Raw genomic sequence first — 23,919 nt, forward strand, 5'->3', positions numbered from 1 at the left:
TCCTGCTAAAAGATGAAAGGGTCAACCAGGAAATTAAGGAAGAATTAAAAAGATTCATGGACACTAATGAGAATGAAGATACAACTGTTCAAAATCTTTGGGATGCAGCAAAAGCAGTCGTGAGGGGGAAATACATCGCAATACAAGCATCCATTCAAAAACTGGAAAGAACTCAAATACAAAAGCTAACCTTACACATAAAGGAGCTAGAGAAAAAGCAGCAAATCGATCCGACGCCCAGCAGAAGAAGAGAGTTAATTAAAATTCAAGCAGAACTCAACGAAATCGAGACCAGAAGAACTGTGGAACAGATCAACAGAACCAGGAGTTGGTTCTTTGAAAGAATTAATAAGATAGATAAACCATTAGCCAACCTTATTAAAAAGAAGAGAGAGAAGACTCAAATTAATAAAATCATGAATGAGAAAGGAGAGATCACTACCAACACCAAGGAAATACAAACGATTTTAAAAACATATTATGAACAGCTCTACGCCAATAAATTAGGCAATCTAGAAGAAATGGATGCATTCCTGGAAAGCCACAAACTACCAAAACTGGAACAGGAAGAAATAGAAAACCTGAACAGGCCAATAACCAGGGAGGAAATTTGAAGTAGTCATCAAAAAGTCCCAAGACACAAGAGTCCAGGGCCACATGGCTTCCCAGGGGAATTCTATCAAATGTTTAAAGAAGAAATCATACCTATTCTACTAAAGCTGTTTGGAAAGATAGAAAGAGATGGAGTACTTCCAAATTCGTTCTATGAGGCCAGCATCACCTTAATTCCAAAACCAGACAAAGACCCCACCAAAAAGGAGAATTACAGACCAATATCCCGATGAACATGGATGCAAAAATTCTCAACAAGATACTAGCCAATAGGATCCAACAACACATTAAGAAAATTATTCACCATGACCAAGTAGGATTTATCCCCGGGACACAAGGCTGGTTCAACACTCGTAAAACAATCAATGTGATTCATCATATGAGCAAGAGAAAAACCAAGAACCATATGATCCTCTCATTAGATGCAGAGAAAGCATTTGACAAAATACAGCATCCATTCCTGATCAAAACTCTTGAGAGTGTAGGGATAGAGGGAACATTCCTCAACCTCTTAAAAGCCATCTACGAAAAGCCCACAGCAAATATCATTCTCACTGGGGAAGCACTGGGAGCCTTTCCCCTAAGATCAGGAACAAGACAGGGATGTCCACTCTCACCACTGCTATTCAACATAGTACTGGAAGTCCTAGCCTCAGCAATCAGACAACAAAAAGACATTAAAGGCATTCAGATTGGCAAAGAAGAAGTCAAACTCTCCCTCTTCGCCGATGACATGATACTCTACATAGAAAACCCAAAAGCCTCCACCCCAAGATTGCTAGAACTCATACAGCAATTTGGTAGCGTGGCAGGATACAAAATCAATGCCCAGAAGTCAATGGCATTTCTAGACACTAACAATGAGACTGAAGAAAGAGAAATTAAGGAGTCAATCCCATTTACAATTGCACCCAAAAGCATAAGATACCTAGGAATAAACCTAACCAAAGAGGTAAAGGATCTATACCCTAAAAACTATAGAACACTTCAGAAAGAAATTGAGGAAGACACAAAGAGATGGAAAAATATTCCATGCTCATGGATTGGCAGAATTAATATTGTGAAAATGTCAATGTTACCCAGGGCAATTTACACATTTAATGCAATCCCTATCAAAATACCATGGACTTTCTTCAGAGAGTTAGAACAAATTATTTTAAGATTTGTGTGGAATCAGAAAAGACCCCGAATAGCCAGGGGAGTTTTAAAAAAGAAAACCATAGCTGGGGGCATCACAATGCCAGATTTCAGGTTGTACTACAAAGCTGTGGTCATCAAGACAGTGTGGTACTGGCACAAAAACAGACACATAGATCAATGGAACAGAATAGAGAACCCAGAAGTGGACCCTGAACTTTATGGTCAACTAATATTCGATAAAGGAGGAAAGACGATCCACTGGAAGAAAGACAGTCTCTTCAATAGATGGTGCTGGGAAAATTGGACATCCACATGCAGAAGAATGAAACTAGACCACTCTCTTGCACCATACACAAAGATAAACTCAAAATGGATGAGAGATCTAAATGTGAGACAAGATTCCATCAAAATCCTAGAGGAGAACACAGGCAACACCCTTTTTGAACTTGGCCACAGTAACTTCTTGCAAGATACATCCACGAAGGCAAAAGAAACAAAAGCAAAAATGAACTATTGGGACTTCATCAAGATAAGAAGCTTTTGCACAGCAAAGGATACAGTCAACAGAACTAAAAGACAACCTACAGAATGGAAGAAGATATTTGCAAATAACATATCAGATAAAGGGCTAGTTTCCAAAATCTATAAAGAACTTATTAAACTCAACACCCAAGAAACAAACAATCCAATCATGAAATGGGCAAAAGACATGAAGAGAAATCTCACAGAGGAAGACATAGACATGGCCAACATGCACATGAGAAAATGCTCCGCATCACTTGCCATCAGGGAAATACAAATCAAAATCACAATGAGATACCACCTCACACCAGTGAGAATGGGGAAAATTAACAAGGCAGGAAACCACAAATGTTGGAGAGGATGCGGAGAAAAGGGAACCCTCTTACACTGTTGGTGGGAATGTGAACTGGTGCAGCCACTCTGGAAAACTGTGTGGAGGTTCCTCAAAGAGTTAAAAATAGACCTGCCCTATGACCCAGCAATTGCACTGTTGGGGATTTACCCCAAAGATTCAGATGCAATGAAACGCCGGGACACCTGCACCCCGATGTTTCTAGCAGCCATGTCCACAATAGCCAAACTGTGGAAGGAGCCTTGGTGTCCATTGAAAGATGAATGGATAAAGAAGATGTGGTCTATGTATACAATGGAATATTACTCAGCCATTAGAAACGACAAATACCCACCATTTGCTTCGACGTGGAGGGACCTGGAGGGTATTATGCTGAGTGAAGTAAGTCAATCGGAGAAGGACAGTGTATGTTCTCATTCATTTGGGGAATATAAATAATAGTGAAAGGGAATATAAGGGAAGGGAGAAGAAATGTGTGGGAAATATCAGAAAGGGAGACAGAACATAAAGACTCCTAACTCTGGGAAATGAACTAGGGGTGGTGGAAGGGGAGGAGGGCGGGGGGTGGGGTGAATGGGTGACGGGCACTGAGGGGGACACTTGACGGGATGAGCACTGGGTGTTATTCTTATGTTGGTAAATTGAACACCAATAAAAAATTAATTTATTAAAAAAAAAAAAGAAAAATCACAAAAGGAAAACATTTCCCCAAAGCCATTGACTGGGAAAATAGAGGGGATGATTTTCATGAGTTTTTGCAGTCAGCAAGCCTCAAAGACTGGAGTTTAGAGGTCTGCTGCATATCCGATATAGAGCCCTGAGGGCACTACAGTGCTCCTGTAGAGAAAGCAGGCAGTTAACCTTGGCGCAGATGGCGCAATCTGAGGATCACCTGAGACACAGCAAGAGAGATGGTTCCCCATTCTTGAAGTGCCTCTGAGTCAGGTGGCTTTGCTTCTCTGGGAACAAAGGAGCCAGCAGGGACCATTTTCCTTCCCCTCTCCTCAACATAGACACCAAGACACCTGCTGAGGGTGGCTAACTTGGGCATTGTTTCTTTAGTGCTTTGCTCCAAACCCCACGCTCTTGTACTCTGGTGCAATTCCCCTTCTGGGTCAAACCCACATCAATCCCACCACAGCAGACCCTAGAAGACCACACAACAGGTTGTTAAAATTTGGAGTCTTAATACTCAGGCAGCCTGGCTAGAGGAGAACCCAAAGTTCACTGCTCTGTCTCAAGCAAGCAAGCAATCTGGACACAGACAGTGTGGAAAAAGCAATCTGAAAAACACCTAGGACACAGGAGGGAAATTATTTCCTTTTCTGGGAGAGTTTCCTTGCCAACAGCAAGCACAAACTCCTCTCTCTAAGGACAAAGAAGCTAGTTGGTTCCATTTCCCTCCCCCACCCCTCAACATAAACTAACTTCAGTAAACAGCATAAGGCCAAAACTGGCTGCCTAATCTGCTCACACCACGCCTCACTCCCTGCACTCTGCAGGTGCTACTTTATTCAGACAAGTATGCTGAGGGCCAGTGCACTGGCCCTTCCCCCAGAAGACCAGCACAAACCCCCATACTCAGCATCTACTGACCATGGAGTTCTGCAAAGCTTCAGTTCTAATGGAAATAGTATCAGGCCTCTCTTAATAAGGAAACACAGCACACCTAGTTAAAACTTGCCACACTCTTGCCAAGGTCCAAACACTCCCCACTACAAGCAAGGAGAAACTCTGCAGAGGATTGAACTGAGGGAAAGAGCAACCATAACACAGCAGCAGTGTGCACACAGCACACACCAGAGACACTTCCTGCAGTGCCAGGCCCTGGACGGTATATGACCTCTTTTTCATAAAGCTGTTACTCTGAAGAGCAGAAAACATAAAGGGCTTTTTTTTTTAATGCACAGAAGACAGAGACCTAGACAAAATGCCAAGACAGAGGAATTCATCCCAAAAGAGAGAAGAAAAGGTCATAGCCAGGGATCTCATTGAAACAGATATAAATAATATGTCTGATCCAGAATGTAAAGCAACAATCAGGGCAGCCCAGGTGGCTCAGTGGTTTAGCACTGCCTTCAGCCCAGGGCCTGATCCTGGAGACCCGGGATCGAGTCCCACATCAGGTTCCCTGCATGGAGCCTGCTTCTCCCTCTGCCTGTGTCTCTGCCTCTCTCTCTCTCTCTCTGTGTGTGTGTGTGTGTGTGTGTGTGTGATGAATAAATAAATAAATTATTTAAAAAAAATAAAGCAACAATCATAAGGATACTAACTGGACTTGAGAAAAGCACAGAAAACATCAGGAATACCTTTACTGCAGAGATAAAATACCTAAAAACCAAGAAGGCCAAAATGAAAAATGCAATAACCAAGATTTGAAACTGACTGGATGTAATCACCACAAAGATGGAAGAAGCAAAGGAATGAATAAGTGATATAGAAGATAAAGTTATGGAAAATAATGAAGCTGATCAAAAGAAGGTAAGAAAAATCATGGATCATGAAAGATTTAGGGAGCTCAGTGACTCCATGAAACATAATTACATTCATATCATAGGAGTCCCAGGAAAATAAAAGAGAGAAAGGGGGCAGAAGGTTTGTTTGAGGAAATTATAACTGAAAACTTCCCTAATCTGGGGAAGGAAACAGACTTCCAAATCCAGGAGACACAGAAAACTTCATCAAAATCAACAGAAGCAGGCCAACACCAAGACATATTATATTTAAATTTGCAAAATATACAAATAAAGAAAAAATCCTAAGAGCAGCAAGACAAAAGAAGTCCCTAACTTACAAGGGAAGATCAGTAAGGCTAGCAACAGATCTCTCCAAGAAATTTGGCAAACCAGAAGTGAGTGGTGTGATATATTCAATGTGCTGAATGGGGACAATCTACAGCCAAGAATACTTTATCCAGCAAGGCTATCATTCATAATATAAGAAGAGATAGTTTCCCAGACAAATAAAACTAAAGGAGTTTGTGACCACTAAACCAGCCCTGCAAGAAATATTAAAGGGGACTCTTTGAGTGGGAAAGAAAGACCAAAAGTGACAAAGACTAGGAAAGAATAGAGAAAATCTCTAGAAGTGGCTAATGGAGTGGCACTAAATTCATACCTATCAATAATCATTCTGAATATAAATGGTCTAAATGATCCAATCAAAATACATAGAGTGTCAGAAGGGATAAAACAAACAAACAAAAGCCACAAAAAACAAGACCCATCTATATGCTGCCTATAAGAGACTCATTTTAGACCTAAAAACATCTGCAGATTGAAAGTGAGGGGACGGGGCAGCCTGGGTGGCTCAGCAGTTTAGCACCTCCTTCAGCCTGAGGCCTGATCTGGAGTCCCAGGATCGAGTCCCACGTCAAGCTCCCTGCATGGAACCTGCTTCTCCCTCTGCCTGTGTCTCTGCCTCTGTCTCTGTGTGTGTGTGTGTGTGTGTGTGTGTCTCATGAATGAATAAATAAAATCTTTTTTAAAAATTAAAAAAAAAGAAAGTGAGGGGATGGAGAAACATTTACCATGCAAACGGACACCAAAAGAAAGCTAGAGTCACAATACTTATATCAGACAAGCTAGATTTTAAGCCAAAGACTATAACAAGAGATGAAGAAGGGTACTATATCATAAAAAAAGGGTCTACAAGAAGATCTAGTAATTGTAAATATCTTCCCCCAACTGGGGAGCACCCAAATATATAAAATAATTAATAACAAACATAAAGGAACCACTTGATAATAATACAACAATAGTAGGGGACTTTAGCCCTTAAATCAATGAACAGATCATCTAAGCAGAAAATCCACAAGGAAACAATGGCTTTGAATGACACACTGAACCGGATGGACTTAACAGGTGCATATAGAACATTTCATCCTAAAGCGACAGGATACACATTCTTTCAAGTGCACATGCGACATTATCCCAAACAAATCACATACCAGGTCACAAATCAGGCCTCAACATGTACAAAAAGATTGAGATCATGCCATGCATATTTTCAGACCACAGCACTATGAAACTTGAAGTTAACCACAAGAAAAAATTTGGAAAGACCACAAACACATGGAGGTTAATGAACAACCTACTAAAGAATGAATGGGTCTACCAGGAAATTAAAGAAGAAATTAAAAAATACATAGAAACAAATGAAAATGAAAACACAATGGTCCAAAACCTTTGGGATACAGCAAAAGCAGTCTAAGAAGGAATTGTATAGCTATATAGGCCTACTTCAATGAGCAAGAAAAATCTCTAATAAAAAGCCTAACCTTACATCTACAGGTGCTAGAAAAAGAACCACAAATGAAACTTAGAGTTAGCAGAAGAAGGAAAATAATAAAGATTAAAACAGAAATAAATGATATAGAATCAAATAAAAACAATAGAACAGATCAATGAAATCTGGAACTGGTTCTTTGAAAAACACTGTAAAACTGATAAACCCCTAGAAAAACTAATCAAAAAGAAAAGAGAAAGGACTCAAATAAATAAAATCACTAATGAGACAGGAGAAATAACAACCAACACCACAGAAATACAAACAATTATAAGAGAATATTATGAAAAATTTATGCCAACAAAATGGGCAATATGAAAGAAATGGATGCATTCCTAGAAACTGGTAAACTACCAAAACTGAAACAGGAAGAAATAAAAAACTTAAACAGACTGATAACCAAAAAGAAATTACATCAGTACTCAAAAATCTCTCAAGAACAAAAGTCCAGGGCCAGTTGGCTTCCCAGAGGAATTCTACCAAACATTTAAAGAAGAGTTAATATCTGTTCTTCTCAAGCTTTTCCAAGCTATTTCCAAAAATACAGAAATGGAAGGAAAACTTCCAAACTTGTTCTACAAGGCCAACATTACCCTGATTCCAAAACCAGACAAAGACTTCACCAAAAAAGAGAACTATATGCCAATATCCTGATGAACATGGATGCAAAAATTCTCAACAAAATACTGGCAAATCAAATCCAATGGTACATTGGAACAATCATTCACACAATCAAATGAGATTTATTCCTGGGATGAAAGGGTGGTTTCATATTTGCAAATTAATCAATGTGATACACCATATTAACAAAAGAAAGGATAAGAACCATATGATCCTCTCAACAGATGTTGTAAATTCATCTGACAAAGTACAGCATCTATTCTTGATTTTTAAAAAACTCTAAACAAAGTAGGGATAGTGGGAATATGCCTCAACATCATAAAGGCCATATATGAAAAACCCATAGCAAATATCATCTTCAATGGGGGAAAATTGAGAGCTTTTCCTCTGAGGTCAGGAACAAGATAGGGTTATCCACTCTCACCACTGTTATTACTGTAAGCACTAGAAGTCCTAGCCTCAGCAATCAGACAACAAAAAGGAACAAAAGGTATCCAAACTGGCAAGGAAGAAGTCAAATTTTCACCATTTACAGATGACCCTATGTAGAAAACCCAAAAGACTCCATAAAAAATTGCTAGAATTGATACATGAATTCAGTAAAGTTGCAAGATACAAAGTCAACATGCAGAAATCTGTTGCATTTCTATATATCAATAATGAAACAGCAGAAAGAGAAATCAAGGAATTGATCCCATTTACAATTGCAACATAACCCATAAGATACCTAGGAATGGTAAAAGATATGTACTCTGAAAATTATGAAACACTGGTGAAAGAAATTGAAAATGACCCCTCAAAATAGAAAAACATTCCATGGTCATGGATTGGAAGAACAAATATCATTAAAATCTCTATAATACTCAGGCAATCTATACATTGAATGCAATTTCCATCAAAATACCTCTAGCATTTTTCACTGATCTAGAACAAGCAATCCTAAAATTTGTATGGAACCACAAAAGACCCCGAATAGCCAAAGCAATTTTGAAAAAGAAAAGCAGAGCTGGAAGGATTATAAATCCAGACTTCAAGCTATACTATAAAGCTGTGGTGATCAAGACAGTATGGTACTGACACAAAAACAGACACATAGATCAATGGAACAGAATAGAAAACTCAGAAATGGACTCACAACTATATGGTCAACAAATCTCTGACAAAACAGAAAAAATATCCAATGAAAAAAAGACAGTGTCTTCAACAAATGGTTTTAGGAAAACTGGAGAGCAACAAATAATGAAACTGAACAACGTTCTTACACATACATAAAAAAAATTCAAAATGGGTGAAAGATCTAAATGTGAGACAGAGAACCATCAAAATCCTAGAGGAGAACACAGGCAGTAAGTAACCTTTTTGACATCAACCATAGCAACTTCTTACTAGATATGTCACCGGAGGCAATGGAAACAATAGCAAAAACAAACTATTGGGACTTCATCAAGATAAAAAGTTTCTGCAGTGAAGGAAACAAATCAACAAAACTAAAAGGCAACCTGCAGTATAGAAGATATTTGCAAATGACATAACTGATAAAGGGTTAGTATCCAAAACATATAAGAAACTTATAAAACTCAACATCTGAAAAACAAATAATCCAGTTAAAAATAGGCAAAAGAGGGATCCCTGGGTGGCACAGTTTGGCACCTGCCTTTGGCCCAGGGCGCGATCCTGGAGACCCGGGATCAAATCCCACGTCGGGATCCCGGTGCATGGAGCCTGCTTCTCCCTCTGCCTGTGTCTCTGCCTCTCTCTCTCTCTCTCTCTCTCTCTCTCTCTCTCTCTCTCTCTGACTATAATAAATAAATAAATAAATAAATAAATAAATAAATAAATAGGCAGAAGACAGAAAATGTTTAACAGATATTTTCCTAAAGAAGACATACAGATGGCCAACAGTTACATGAAAAGATGCTCAACAACTTGCATCATTGGGGTAATGAGAATCGAAACTATAATGAGATATCACTTCACACCTGTCAGAATGGCTAAAATCAAAAGAACAGGAAACAACAAATGTTGGTGAGGACACAAAGAAAGGGGAAGCCTCTTACACTGTTGGTGGGAATGCAAACTGGTGCAGCCACTCTGGAAAACAGTATGTAGTTTCCTCAAAATGTTAAAAACAGAGCTACCCTTTGATCCAGCAATTGCACTACTAGGTATTTACCCAAATGATACAAAAATACTGATTCGAAGGGATACATGCACCTTGATGTTTATAGCAGCCTTATCAACAATAACCAAACTATGAAAAAAGCCCAAATGCCCATCAACCAATGAATGATTGGATGAAGAAGATGTAGTATACACACACACACAATTGAGTATTACTCAGCCATCAAAAAGAATAAAATCTTGCCATTTGCAACAACATGGATGGAGCTAGAGAGTATTATGCTAAGGAAAATAAGTCAGTCAGAGAAAGACAAGTACCATATGATTTCACTCATATGTGGAATTTTGGAAACAAAACAGATGAATATGGTGGGGGGAGAAAAAGAGAGAGGGGCCAACCAGAAAACAGACTCTTGAGAAAAAACTGAGGATTGCTGGAGGGTGGTGGGAGGGGCATGAGTTAAATGAATCATGGGGATTAAGGAGGGCACTGGCTGTGATGAGCACTGGGTGTTGTAGGAAAGTGATGAATCACTAAATTCTACACCTGAAACTAATATTACACTGTATGTTAACTAACTATAATTCAAATAAAAACTTGAAAAATGAAAAAAGAAAAAGAAAAGAAAATGGAAAAGTCCAGGAATCTCAGCCTGAGAAGGGCTTAGTGACAATGTCTCAGATTCCCTCAGAGGTGGAAGTCTGTGTTATGCCATCAGGTTAGCCACTGGGATCAGCAAAAGTGCTAGCAGAAGTTTAGGGGAACCTTGAATGGAGAGTAGAGGAGGGAGATGGTGAGTGTCAGTGAGGCCCAGAGGCCAGCTCAGAGGTAGCATTGTAGCTCATCCCAGAAACATTCCCTTTATAAATTTCCCCAGGAGGAAAAGTGCACTGGCATCCTGGAGTAATTGCTCCCAGAATATAGATGGAAAAGTGGATTCAAGCCTGATGGACTATAATGGACACTGTAAAGCGCCACCCAGTTCTGCAGCTACTGGGTGGCTATTAGCAGATAGCCTTCAGTTGTCAGCCCCTGAAAAGACTGCCTCAACTGCAGAGACCTGCCTTGCCTAGGATCACATCACTTCACAGGTCAGCCCACACCCAATGACCAGTCAACGAGAGTATAAAGATCTGGCCATCTGGGCCCAACTTGGGAAAACTCTGAAGGCTTTCCTAGCTCTAGAGCTCTCTGTGAGGTTGACCAAAGCTGGCATTGGGCTTGCATCTCATTTGGACATTTTCCTCTGTACACTCCTGCTCTCTACTCCTCCTTTAAGGGTATTGACCCTAAAGACACTCCTTACTTAGCAAACATCTCATATCTCACAGTTTGATTGCACAGTTACTAAGTAAAGATGCTGGTTTTCAATGTAGGTAGAACAAGTTTGAAGGCTGACTCGTAACCATTACACTCTTTGGCCTGCCTAAGCTGGGAACTTAGAATCAATCCAGCAGAGAAGAAAGAGAAGTAGGAGAAATCCTTAATTAACTTTAAATCTAAAAGGACAGAGAAATCACTAAAGGGGTTAAGTGTTTAGAAGTGGCTTGATTGAATTTTGGGCAAGTAAATGAAGCTTCAGATAGAAATTATAGGGAAACAACTAAGGGCTTCTTTTTTGCATATTCTGAGTCCTAGAAATCATATGCATTACAAAATATTTAGAATCAGTGAGATTTCACTATTAGAATTGAAGAAATAATCAGAATGGCAGCACTTATAGAGTTACATAACTATTGTGTACTTTCTCAGGAACTATCTAGTATGTCAGTCTATGAAGATCTTTCTGCATCCCAAACATCAAGACATGGAACTAATAAGAAAATATCTAGGGCAGCCCCTGTGGTGCAGCGGTTTAGCACCACCTGCAGCCTGGGGTGTGATCCTGGAGACCTGGGATCGAGTCCCACGTCAGGCTCCCTGCATGGAGCCTGCTTCACCCTTTGCCTGTGTCTCTCTTCCTGTGTGTCTCTCATGAATAAAATTTTTTAAAAAAAGAAAATATCTGTAAGATATGCAAAGGTCATTATTAGTCCTCTGTGATAGGCTAATGAAGTGACCCTCCAAAAGATACCTACATCAGATCCGGAACCTGTGAATCTGATCTTATTTGGAACAAAGGCTTTTGCAGATATAATCAAGGATCTTGAAATGAGGATTATTCAGGTGGGCTCTAAATGCAAGCACAGGTGTTTTTATCAGAAAGAGGCAGAGGGAGACTTGAGACAGAAGAGAAAACACAAATACACAAAGGAGAGGACAACGTGAAGATGGAACAGAGACTGGAGTGAGGCAGCCCCAAGCCCAGGAATGCAGGTAGACTCAGGGAATGGACTCTGCCAGGGTTTCTAGAGGAGCACCACCCTGGTAGATTTCAGACTTCCGCCTCCAGAATTTTAAGAGAACAAAGTTATTTTAAGCTATCAAGCTTGCAGTAGTTTGTTACAGCAGCCACAGGACACCAACATACCCTCCCACCTTCTGCGTCAGAATACATCCTTGACTGCTTGTGAAATATACAGCTTTATGTTCCTCAACTGGCCAAAGAAACAGCTGGAATAATAGGACTTTCCCCTAGGCATAAGTGCTATGGGTACAATCGTTGTGTAAAAAATGTGCACAGCTGAAGAAACAGCAGTATTGATCTGCCTGTGGACATGAATTACAGTTCCTTTCCTGAGAGAATGTACAGGGCAGTGACGGCAGGTAGATTTTTATATCTAGAGTCTATTTCAGCCAGAACTATGCTCAAGGTCAAACAATTAAAAAACCCATAGACAATCAGTCTTAGTTCCAAAGAATTGATCTTACTGGCATCCTGATAATAAAATAAAAAGTAAATCATTTATTATTCCATGACATGCAACCAATTAATGCCAGTCAGGGAATCAGACCTTCACTTTGATCCCATTTTCTACTGTAGAAAAAGTATTGATACACTAGTAAAGCTATTTGAATAAGGTAGAGGACACTTGGAAAGAAAGCCAAAGAGATATATTGTTCTTTCACTTAGAGTAACAAGGAGATTCATTCTACAATGCACTATTTTAACAGTGACATTGTATATTGAGCCTATTGTTATCTCTCCCTCTGGTTGCATACAGAAAGATTTGGCCTTATCTGTGAGGCTCAGGAACCTCTCAGGCATTGCTTAGGACTCCCAAAGCTCAGCATCTTTTACTCCAAGGAGTGTGAGGGCAGGTGGAGGTGGGAGCAAATAACTAGTAAAGATTTTTTTTAAGGCCTTACATAAATTTCCCAAGTGATGGCAAACTATTTAGTGCAGAGGCACTAAAGAAGAATGAAGTAACAAAAATAAGGTGAATAGGCATGAAAAAAGAAATAATATTTAACTCTCTGGACAATCCTGAGAGGTAAGTGTTATTGTTCACATTTTGCATATGGGAAAAAAGAGGTCCTAAGAAACTGAGGGACTTCAAGTCACAGGAAGAGAGGAGGCCAGGTTAGAATGCAAACTTGTGTGATTCCAAAGGTCTTGGTCCTTGAATCCTACTACACCTATCCAAAGGCAAATATACACATAATGGGGTACATGGACCCGCCGCTGGTAGGGAAGATAGTCTACCTCACAGCATATAGGGTAGAGGATCAAATTAGATGATTAACTAATTTATATAACATAATGAGTTCTTTCCATGTTTAACTAGTAAGTACATGGGGCATAGAAAGATGAAAAGGAAAAAAAAAAGATGAAAAGGCACAGTTGTCTCTACCTTTAAGGAATATGTAATCTAGAAGGGGAAATGTGAAATACAGAAACACATGTGTGAGTGCTAGAACACAGGTACAGATCCAACACAGAAGCTCAGAAGAGAGAGGTTACTTTGAGATAGAGGTGGCATTCTACCACCTGGGAGGAATTTGGTCACATGGGGAAAGAAATTTCATACTAAAGAAAGCATACACAAAGCTAGAAAGGCAAACTGGGCTATGAAAGTGCTTTGAAAATGTATAAAAGGTAAGTAATTATTTGGAGAGAAGCCCATAAGGAAATAAATATTGAACAGACTCCAACTTTTGAAATATCCAGGGACAAAGCTCATATATAGAAAAGTTTGGGTCATGAAGACAATGTTGAAATATAAACTATTGTGTGATATAATCTGCGGTACAGCTTTCTACTTCTGGAAAGATGAAGACGACATACTTTTTCCTATCCTTCCTACTAAGTGCAACTAAAATTAGGAACATTATATATAAAAACACAACAAAACATAAAAAGACCCTGAACGGTGGAGAGAAGATGGCCAAATATATAGGGATTTTGGTTACCAAGAAATCTAGAGGTGAACTCTCTGAGGTTTTCTTTTTGCCTCATATATCACAGACCCTGGAGCTAAGAAGCTGCCAACTCAGAAACACAAATGAGGGCAGACAAAAAAAGCCCAAACACAAGCTTGCTCTTTCTATCCAAAGCCCAAACACAAGCTTGCTCTTTCTATCCATAGCATCCTAGTACGATAGAAAACATTTAGACAACAATCACTCTTTTCCAGCCAAACATCCCATTAAAAAAAATGTGTGATCCCACCCCGACCCATGCCAGCAATGGCCAAGTGGAGAGCCTAGATTTCTACCTTGCCAGGCTGTTACAAAGCACTCCAACACATATCCTGTTCAACTGTAATGGTGTCAGAGAAGGCTGAGTACTGACCAGGGTGTTCAACCCTGCCGGGTGATAATGATCTTCACCACCATCACTTCTTCCCACTGTGTCAATAGAGACTACACTGGAAGCCTGAACTTCTACTCCTACCTGGCAGTAAAGAGGCACCCTACCTCTGCTCTCTGGAATGCCATCAAGATATCCCAGTGGAGAATCAGGACTTTCATCACCTTTCAGCAAAAACAAAACCGGTTCCTCCAACAAAGAATCAGTGGAGACCACATGGGAAGCAGTAACAAGGCACTCTTGACCTCACAGCCAAGTTAGTATCCGTGGAAGCCTAGTAGAAAGATACAGCTCTTACATCTCTCCAGTAGCATAAGGAAGTCTCTATTGAGGTATCATCAGAAGCTGAAAGACGAATATGTGGACTTTTACCTCCACCCAGCAATAGTGACACAACATCTCCCCTTCACCTAATGGAGTGGCATCACAGTAAGACAACAAAAAACAGAAGGCTTAAAAAGATTCAGTTTCATAACATAATACCCAAGTGAAGGTTTCCATCAAAAATCACTTGTCTTGGGGTGCCTGGGAGTCTCAGTCAACTAAACATCTGCTTTCAATTCAAGTCATGGTCCTGAAGTCCTGGGATGAAGTCCTGTGTCAGGTTCCCTGCTAGGTGCCTGCCTATCCCTCTGCCCCCACCCTGGCTCATGCTCTCTCCCTCACTCTATCTCAAATAAATTTTTAAAAATCATTTTTAAAAAAATCACTTGTCTTACCAAGAAACAAGAAGATCTCAAACTGAACTAAAAAAGAAAATGCATAGATGACCACAGAAAAGTGACACTGATGTTAGAATTATCTGACAAAGGTTTTGAAAAAATTCAGCATGAAAGTGCTTCAATAAGCAATTAAAAGCACACTTTAACAAACAAAAATTAATTTTGTTCAGGAAATAAGTAAAGATACAAGAAAGAATCTAATAAAAAATTTAGAACTGAAAATTAAAATAACCAAATAAAAATTCAATGGGTGGAGCCACAATACAGAGGGCCTGTGTCCTGAGCCCTGGAACCACGGTTGCTCTACACACACCCTCACTTTGGATTCTGTATGCATCTAATCTAAGCATACCACTACAGAAAATCATCAAATCATAAAGGAAGAGAGCAAGAGAAAAGAAAGAACAAAAGAATTACAAGGCATCCAGAAAACAATGAACAAAATAATGATAAGTCCATACCTATCAATAATTATCTTAAGTGTAAATGGACTAAATTCTTCATTCAAAAGACATAAAGTGGCTGAATGTATAAAAGGTAAGACCTGTCTATATGCAACCTATAAGACAGTCACAGACTTTAAGGACACACACAGACTAAAAATGAAGATATAGAAAAATATATGCCATGCAAGTGGAAACCAAAAGAAATCTGGGGTAGCTATACTTATATCAAATAAAATAGACTTTAAGACAAAATCTGTAATAGAAGACAAAGAAGGTAATTATATAATGATAAAGGGGTCAATCCAATAAGAGGCTATAACATTTGTAAATATTTATGCACCCAACATAGAAGCACTTAAATATATAGAGCAAATATTAACAGATCTAAAGAGAGAAATAGATAGCAATATAAAAATAATAGGGAATTTTAATATCTGACTTTCATCAATGGATTATTCAGACAGAAATCAATAAGGAAATATTGGATATAAACTATACCTTGCCAAATGAACTTAGCAAATATGTGCAGAACAATTGATCAAAGAGCAGCAGAATACACATTTTTCTCAAGTGCACATGGAACATTTTCTGAGATAGATCATATGTTAGGCCACGAAACAAGTCTTAATAAACTGAAGAAGATTGAAATCCTATGAAACATTTTTTTCCAATTATGACAGTATGAAAGTAGAAATCGATTACAAAGAAAAAATTGGAAAATCCACACATACATAAAGAGTAAACAACATGCTAGTGAACAACCAATGAATCAATGAAGAAAGCAAAACATACTCAAAATCGAGACAAATAAAAATGGAAATATAATACCAAAACATATGAGATGCAGCAAAAGCAGTTCTAAGTGGGAAATTTATAGATATGAATGCCTATATGAAGAAATAAAAAAGATCATGGGGATTTTTGGTGGCTCAGTTTGTTGACTGTCCAACTCTTGATTTTGGCTTAGGTCATGATCCCAGGGTCATGAGACTGAGCCCCATATCAGGCTCCACATTCAGCATGGAGTCTGCTTGAGAGTCTCTCTCTCCTCCTCCTTCTGCTCTTCCTCCTTACTTCCTCACTCACTCTCCCTCTCTCAAATAAATAAATAAATAAATAAATAAATAAAATATTTTAGAAAAAAAGAAAGATCTCAAATAAACAACATAATTTAGCACCTGAAGGAACTACAAAATGAAGAACAGATGAAGCCCAAAGTTAGCAGAAGGAAGGAAATAACAAAGATCAGAGTGGAATAAATGAATAAAGACTTTAAAAAACAATAGAAAAGATCAATGAAAATAAGATCTGGCTCTCTGAAAATATGAACAAAATAGACAAACTTGAGCCAGACTCACCAAAGAGAGAGATAGAAAGGAGAAAAAGAACTTGAATACATAAAATTAGACATGAAAGAGAAGATTTTACAATTGATACCACAGAAAAGAACATGAAACTATTATGAACAATTACACACCAACTCATTGGAAACCCTAGAAGAAATAGACAAATTCCTAGAAACATGCAAGCTACCAAAACTGACTCATGAGGAAACAGAAAATCTGAACAGACTAATTACTAGTAAGGAGACTGAATCAGTAATAAAAAAAAAAAAAAACTCCCAACAATGAAAATCCCAGAATCAAGTGGCTTCATTGGTGAATTTTACCAAACATTTAAAGAAAAAGTAACACCAATCCTTCTCAAGCTCTTCCAAAAGATCAAAGAGGAGAGAATATTCCAAACTCATTTTACAAGGCCAGTCTAACCCTGATACCAAAGCCAGATAAAAACACTAGCAGAAAAAAAAAAAAAACACTAGCAGAAAAGAAAGCTACAAGGATTGTTCAACATTCACAAATCAATCAATACAACATATTAACAAAATTAACAATTACCAAGAATGAAACACATGATCATCTCAATAGACTCAGAAAAAGCATTTGATAAATTTCATTATTCATGTATAATTAAAACTTTGAACAAAATAAGTATAGAAGGAACTTGTTTCAACATAATAAAAGCCATATATGAAAAATCCACAGATAACATGAAAATTGATAGGGAAAAACTGAAAGCTTTCCCCCTAATATCTGGTAAAAGGCAAAAATGCCCACTCTCAACACTTATTTCGAATGTGGTACTAGAAGTCCTAGCCAGAGCAATTAGATAGAAAAATAAATAAAGGCATCCAAGCCAGAAACAGCAGTTAAAAATTACCTTTTTTTATGCAGATGATATGATTAAATACATTGAAAATCCTAAGATTGAATCTTAAAAATTGTTAGAACTAACAAATCCAGTAAAGTTGCAGAATACAAATAAATATACAAAAATCAACCACATTTCCATAAACACAAACAACAAATTATCAGAAAAAGAAATTTAGAAAACAATACCATTCACAATAGCAACAACAAAAAATAAATCTACGAATAATAAAAGAGATGAAAGATTTGTAAGCTAAAAATTAGAAACCATTAATGAAGGAAAGAAAAGAAGACATGGGGATCCCTGGGTGGCGCAGCGGTTTGGCGCCTGCCTTTGGCCCAGGGCGCGATCCTGGAGACCCGGGATCGAATCCCACGTCAGGCTCCTGGTGCATGGAGCCTGCTTCTCCCTCTGCCTGTGTCTCTGCCTCTCTCTCTCTCTCTCTCTGTGACTATCATAAATAAATAAAAATTAAAAAAAAACCTTTAAAAAAAAAAAAAAAGAAAAGAAGACATGGATAAATGGAAAGACATCCCATGTTCATGGACTGGGGGAATCAATTTTGTCAAAACATCCATACTACCCAAAGCAATCTACAGATTCAATGCAATCTCTATAAAAATTGCAATGGCATTCTTTATAGAAATAGAAAAAATAATCCTGAAATTTATGTGGAACCACAAAAGTCCCTGAATAACCAAAGCAATCTTGAGCAAAAAGAACAAAGCTGGAGACGTTACACTTCCTGATTTAACAATATATTACAAAGCTATGTTAATCAAAACAGTAAGGGTACTAGCACAAAAAAAAAAGGTATATTGCCCAATGGAAGAGAATGGAGAGCCCAAAAATAGGTCCACACATTTATTATCAACTCTCTTCCACTTATATATGGAATCTCGAAAACAAAACAAATGAATAAACAAACAAAAATCAAAATTGGACCTATAAATATAGAGAACAAACTGATGATGGCCAAAGGGGAGGAAGATGGGGAAATGGGCATAATGAGTGAAGGAAAGTGGCAGATACAGTTATGGAATTAAGAATTTATGGAAATAAAATGTACAGCATAGGGAATATAGTCAATGGTATCACAATAGCATTGAATGGTGACAAGAGTTAACTATACTTTTGGTGAGAATGGCATAATGTATAGAGTTGTTGAATCACTATGGCATATACCTGAAACTAATATAACATTGTATATTAACTATACTCGAATTTTTAAAAATAATAATACTAAGAATATAGAATAGGAAAAAAAGATAGGCTCTTCAAAAAAATTTTGTTGTGAAACTGGATATCCACATGCAGAAGAATGAAACTGGAATCCTATCTCACACCATACACAAAAATCAATTCAAGTTGGATTAAAGACTTAAATATGTGACCTGAAACTGTAAAAAACAAAACAAAACAAAACAAAAAAACCTAGAAGAAAACATAGGGGGAAAGCTTCTTGACATTAGTCTGGCCAATAATCTTTTGGATATAACACCAAAAGCACAGGCAACAAAAGCAAAAATAGACAAATGGGATTGCATCAAACTAAAAAGTTTCTACTTAGCAAAGAAAACAATCAGCAGAGTAAAAAAGAAAACTATGGGATAGGAAAAAATATTTGCATATTATATATCTGACAAGGGTTTAATATCCAAAATAGATATGGAACTCATATGCCTCAAAAGCAAAAATACAAATAACCCAATTTAAAAGTGGGCAAAGAATTTGAATAGATACTTCTCCAAAGGAGACATACAAATAGCCAACAGGTATGTGAAAAGGTTCCAGCTTCACTAATCATCAGGGAAATGCAAGGCGAAATGCATCATACCTGTTAGAATGGCTGTCATCAGAAAAATTGAAAGATGACAAGTGCTGATGAGGATGTAAGGAAAAGGGAACCCTTCTATACTGTTAATGTGAATGTAAATTTGTACAGCCACTATGAAAAGCAATATAGAGGCTCCTCAAGAAAATAAAAAAATATATCTATGATATGACCCAGCAATCTTACTTCTGTGTCTATATCCAAAATAAATAAAATTTGTATCTCAAAGGGTTATCTGGACTCCCCATGTTCATGGAAATATTATGACAATAGCCATGATATTAAAAAAAACCTAAATGCCATTAATAGATGAATGAATAAAGTATTTTTATATGATATTATATATATGATCACTATTATACATATGATAGATGATGATGATGATAGATGATAGATAGATGATAGATAGATAGATAGATAGATATAGATAGATAGATAGATAGATAGATAAAATTCAGCCTTTAAAAAAGGAAATACTCCCATTTGTGATATCATGGGTGGACCTGGAGGACATTCTGATAAGTAAACTAAGCTAGATGCAAAAAAATAAATATTGTGTGGTCTCACTTATATGTGGAATCTAAAACAGTCAAATTCATAGAAACAAAGAATAGAGTGGTGGTTATCAGGGGTTGAGGGGAGGGGAAAAATGGGGAGGTGTTGGTCAAGAGGTACAAAGTGTGTTTTGCAAGATAAATAAGCTCTGGGTATCTAATGTACAACAATGTGACTATACTTAGTATCCTATTTTATCCTTGGTATTTGCTAACAGGGTATATTTTAAGTGTTCTCATCACCAAAAGAAAAGAAAGAAGATGAAAAAGATATGAGTAAAGGATATGTTAAGTCCCCTGATTGCAGTGAATATTTCATGATGTATATATACATCAAATCATCAAGTAGTACACTTTACATATATATAATTTTAAATTGTCAACTGTATCTCAATAAGGCCATGTAGGGGGAACTCGATAGATGGATTCAACAACAGAATGGAGAAACAGAAAAGAATCAGTGAACATGAATATAGAACAATAGAAATTCCCCAGTCTGAACATCAAAGCAAAAATAGAGTAGTGAAAAATTAACAAAGTGTGGAACTAGAACAAAAGATCTAAGATTTGTGTCATTGAAGTCCCAGAAGAAGAGAAGTAAAAGGGCTGGGTTGGAAAATTACTTGGAGAAATAATGGCTGAAAACTCCCCAAATTTGGCAAAAGACCTAGGCCTAAAATTCAAGAAATTTAGCAAATCCCAAACAAAATAAAATTTAAGAAATCTGTATCAAGACACATCATAGTCAAATGTCTAAAAACTAAAAATGAAGAATAAATCTTAAAAACAGTGAGAAAAAAAATGACACCTTGTCTATAAAAGAGGAAACATTTCAAATTACAGTGGATTTCTCATGGCTAAAGAAAGTTTTCTAAATAGAAAGGAAACAATGAAAAAAAGAAAAGAACCCTTGGAACACCAGGAAGTAAGAAAAAACACAATAAACAAAAAATATTAGTAAATAGAGACTTCTCTTCTCTCCTAAGCTTTCCAAATTGTATTTGATGGTTGAAGCAAAAATAATAACATTATCTGATGTGATTCTATATGTAAAGGAAATATTAAAGACAATTCTATGGTAAACAGGAAGGATAAAGGATAGTTAAGAGGGCCAAGTTTTCTATATTTTACTTGAACTGGTAATGTGTTAATACCAGAAGACTGTGATGAGTTGTGTATTATATATACACATTACAAACAATATAGATAATAAAGATAAAACTCTAAAACATGCCCAAAGAAAAAGAAAACGGGGGGGGGGGGACAAAGAGAACAAACAAAAAATAAAATGAAAAGCGTTAAGACCAAAATCTCAATAATTACATTAAATATAAATGGTCTAGATAACCAATCAAAGGACAAGACTGACAGAATGAATTAGAAAGCATGACTCAGGGACACCTGAATGGCTCAGTGGTTGAGCATCTGCCTTTGGCTTGGGTCATGATCCTGGAGACCCGGGATCGAGTTCCGCATTGGTGTCCCTGCATGGAGCCTGCTTTTCCCTCTGCCTGTGTCTCTGCCTGTCTCTCATAAATAAATAAATAAATAAATAAATAAATAAATAAATAAATAAAATCCTAAAAAAATAGAAAACATGACCCAACTATATGATGAACTACAGGAAATATTTTAAATATAATGAAGCAAGCAGGTAGAAAGTAAAAAGTTGGGAAAAGATATATAACACAAACATTAATCAAAGGAAAGCAGGAGTGGCTATATTAATACCAGATAAAATATACTTCAAAGCAAGAAAATTAGTAGAGACAGAGACATTACATAATGACAAAAGGGTCAATCAAGACATAAAAACAAAACAAAATTAAAAAAAACAAAATACAATTAAAATAAATGAATCCACAATTATTGGAGATCTCAACAATTGAGAGAATAACTACACAGAAAAATCAACAAGGTGATTAAAAAAAAAACTCACCACCAATCAATGGGATCTGATCAACAGTAGAATACACCATCAAGCAACAGAATACACATTCTTTTCAAGTACCTATGGAACATATATCAAGATAGGCCATCTAGGGCAGCCCCAGTAGTGCAGTGGTTAGCACTGCCTGCTGCCCGGGTGTGATCCTGGAGACCAGGGATTGAGTTCCATGTCGGGCTTCCTGAATGGAGCCTGCTTATCCCTCTGCCTGTGTCTCTGCCTCTCTCTCTCTCTCTCTCTCTCTCTCTCTGCATCTCTCGTGAATAAATAAATAAAATGTTTAAAAAAAAAAAAATAGGTCATCTAGTAATCCAAGGGAGGAATGATATCTTTTTTAACAATCGATGTGGGAGCAACTGGACCACCTCAGGTTTAAAAATGAACTTTGAAAAGACAGACAAAGCTGGGGTGGAGGAGAACTATTAAAAAGAATTACACAGATTTTTCACATAAAAACAGGAAGCCCAAAAGACCAATAATCATATGAAAAGAGATGCTAAGTTTCATTAACAAACAGAGAAGTTTTAATTAAATCACAGTGGGTACCCACTTCATCCTCAGCAGATAGACAAAAATTAGAATTCAGGGAATAAATATGAAGGGTTATAAAAAATGTGGAGCAACAGAAATTTATATTGTCAGTAGGAGTGTAAATTGGTGTAATCAATTTGGAAAATAATTTGTTGCTATATAGTATAAGTAAAGATACACCTACTTTATCAATTCCACTCTTGGGTATATATTCCAGAGAGACACATGTACATGCACAACAAAAAAAGGATATACCAGAAAGTTATATACTGCATGAGCCAAATTATATAGCATTCTTGAAACAACAAAATTAAAGAATCAGATCAAATTATAGAATGAAAATTATAGATCAGATTAGTGGAAATGGCAGTGGCTATCAAAGAGCACCATGAGGGATCCTTGTGTGATGAAAATGTTCTATACTTTGATTATATAAATGCCAATATCCTGGTTGTTATCTTGTACTAGATTTTTATAAGAAGTGACCATTGAGGGAAAATGAGTAAAAGGAACATGGAATTTCTCTGTATTATTTACAACAGCATGTGATTCTACAAATATCCCAAATAAAAAGTAAAACCAAAAATGCAGTGAAAATACAGATTATCTACACAATAATTGCAACTATTTAAAAATACGTGCAACTATTTAAAAAATACCTAAAACTGAAAATAGTTGTAGTTGGAATAGAATCCCAGAGAATATTTTTCCAAAAATTATAAAACTGTTATTATTCCATATTTTTAATAATTTATCTAAGGTACATGAACAGTACTCTGCTGAATGGTTCAATATTTTTTATCTTCACAAGCAACCATCAAGTTTTACTTTTTGTTGCAAGTATACCAAAAACTACACCCAACTTAATCTGTCCATGAATGAGTCATATGAAACCTCTAAGCCTTGTTTTCTTCAGAAGATTAATAACATCTCTCCTGTATGCCTCACAGCATTGTTAAATGAGGCTCAAAATGGCAAGGTGTTTCCAATCTGTAAATTCACTGTAAATCTAATGTAGTATACAATTACAAAGTAGTTCTGTTTCAGATAAATTCAATGTACACAATTCTATTGACTAAAATTGACTGAAGCAAGGCATGAATTCATTCTGTCTACTGCTATGGGATGAATTTTGTCCCCTCCAAATTCCTCTGTTGAAATTCTAACCTCCAGGACCTCAGAATGGGACTGTATTTTGGAGATAGGTATTTAAAGATGTATTAGGTCAAAATTAGTCATTAAAGTAGGCCCTATTCCCATATGACTGGTGTCCTTATAAGAAGAAGACAATAGGACACAGACACACAGAGGAAAGACCAGGTGA

The sequence above is a fragment of the Nyctereutes procyonoides genome, unplaced genomic scaffold (assembly GCF_905146905.1).
Source record: "Nyctereutes procyonoides isolate TBG_1078 unplaced genomic scaffold, NYPRO_anot_genome, whole genome shotgun sequence".
In the NCBI taxonomy this organism is placed as follows: domain Eukaryota; kingdom Metazoa; phylum Chordata; class Mammalia; order Carnivora; family Canidae; genus Nyctereutes; species Nyctereutes procyonoides.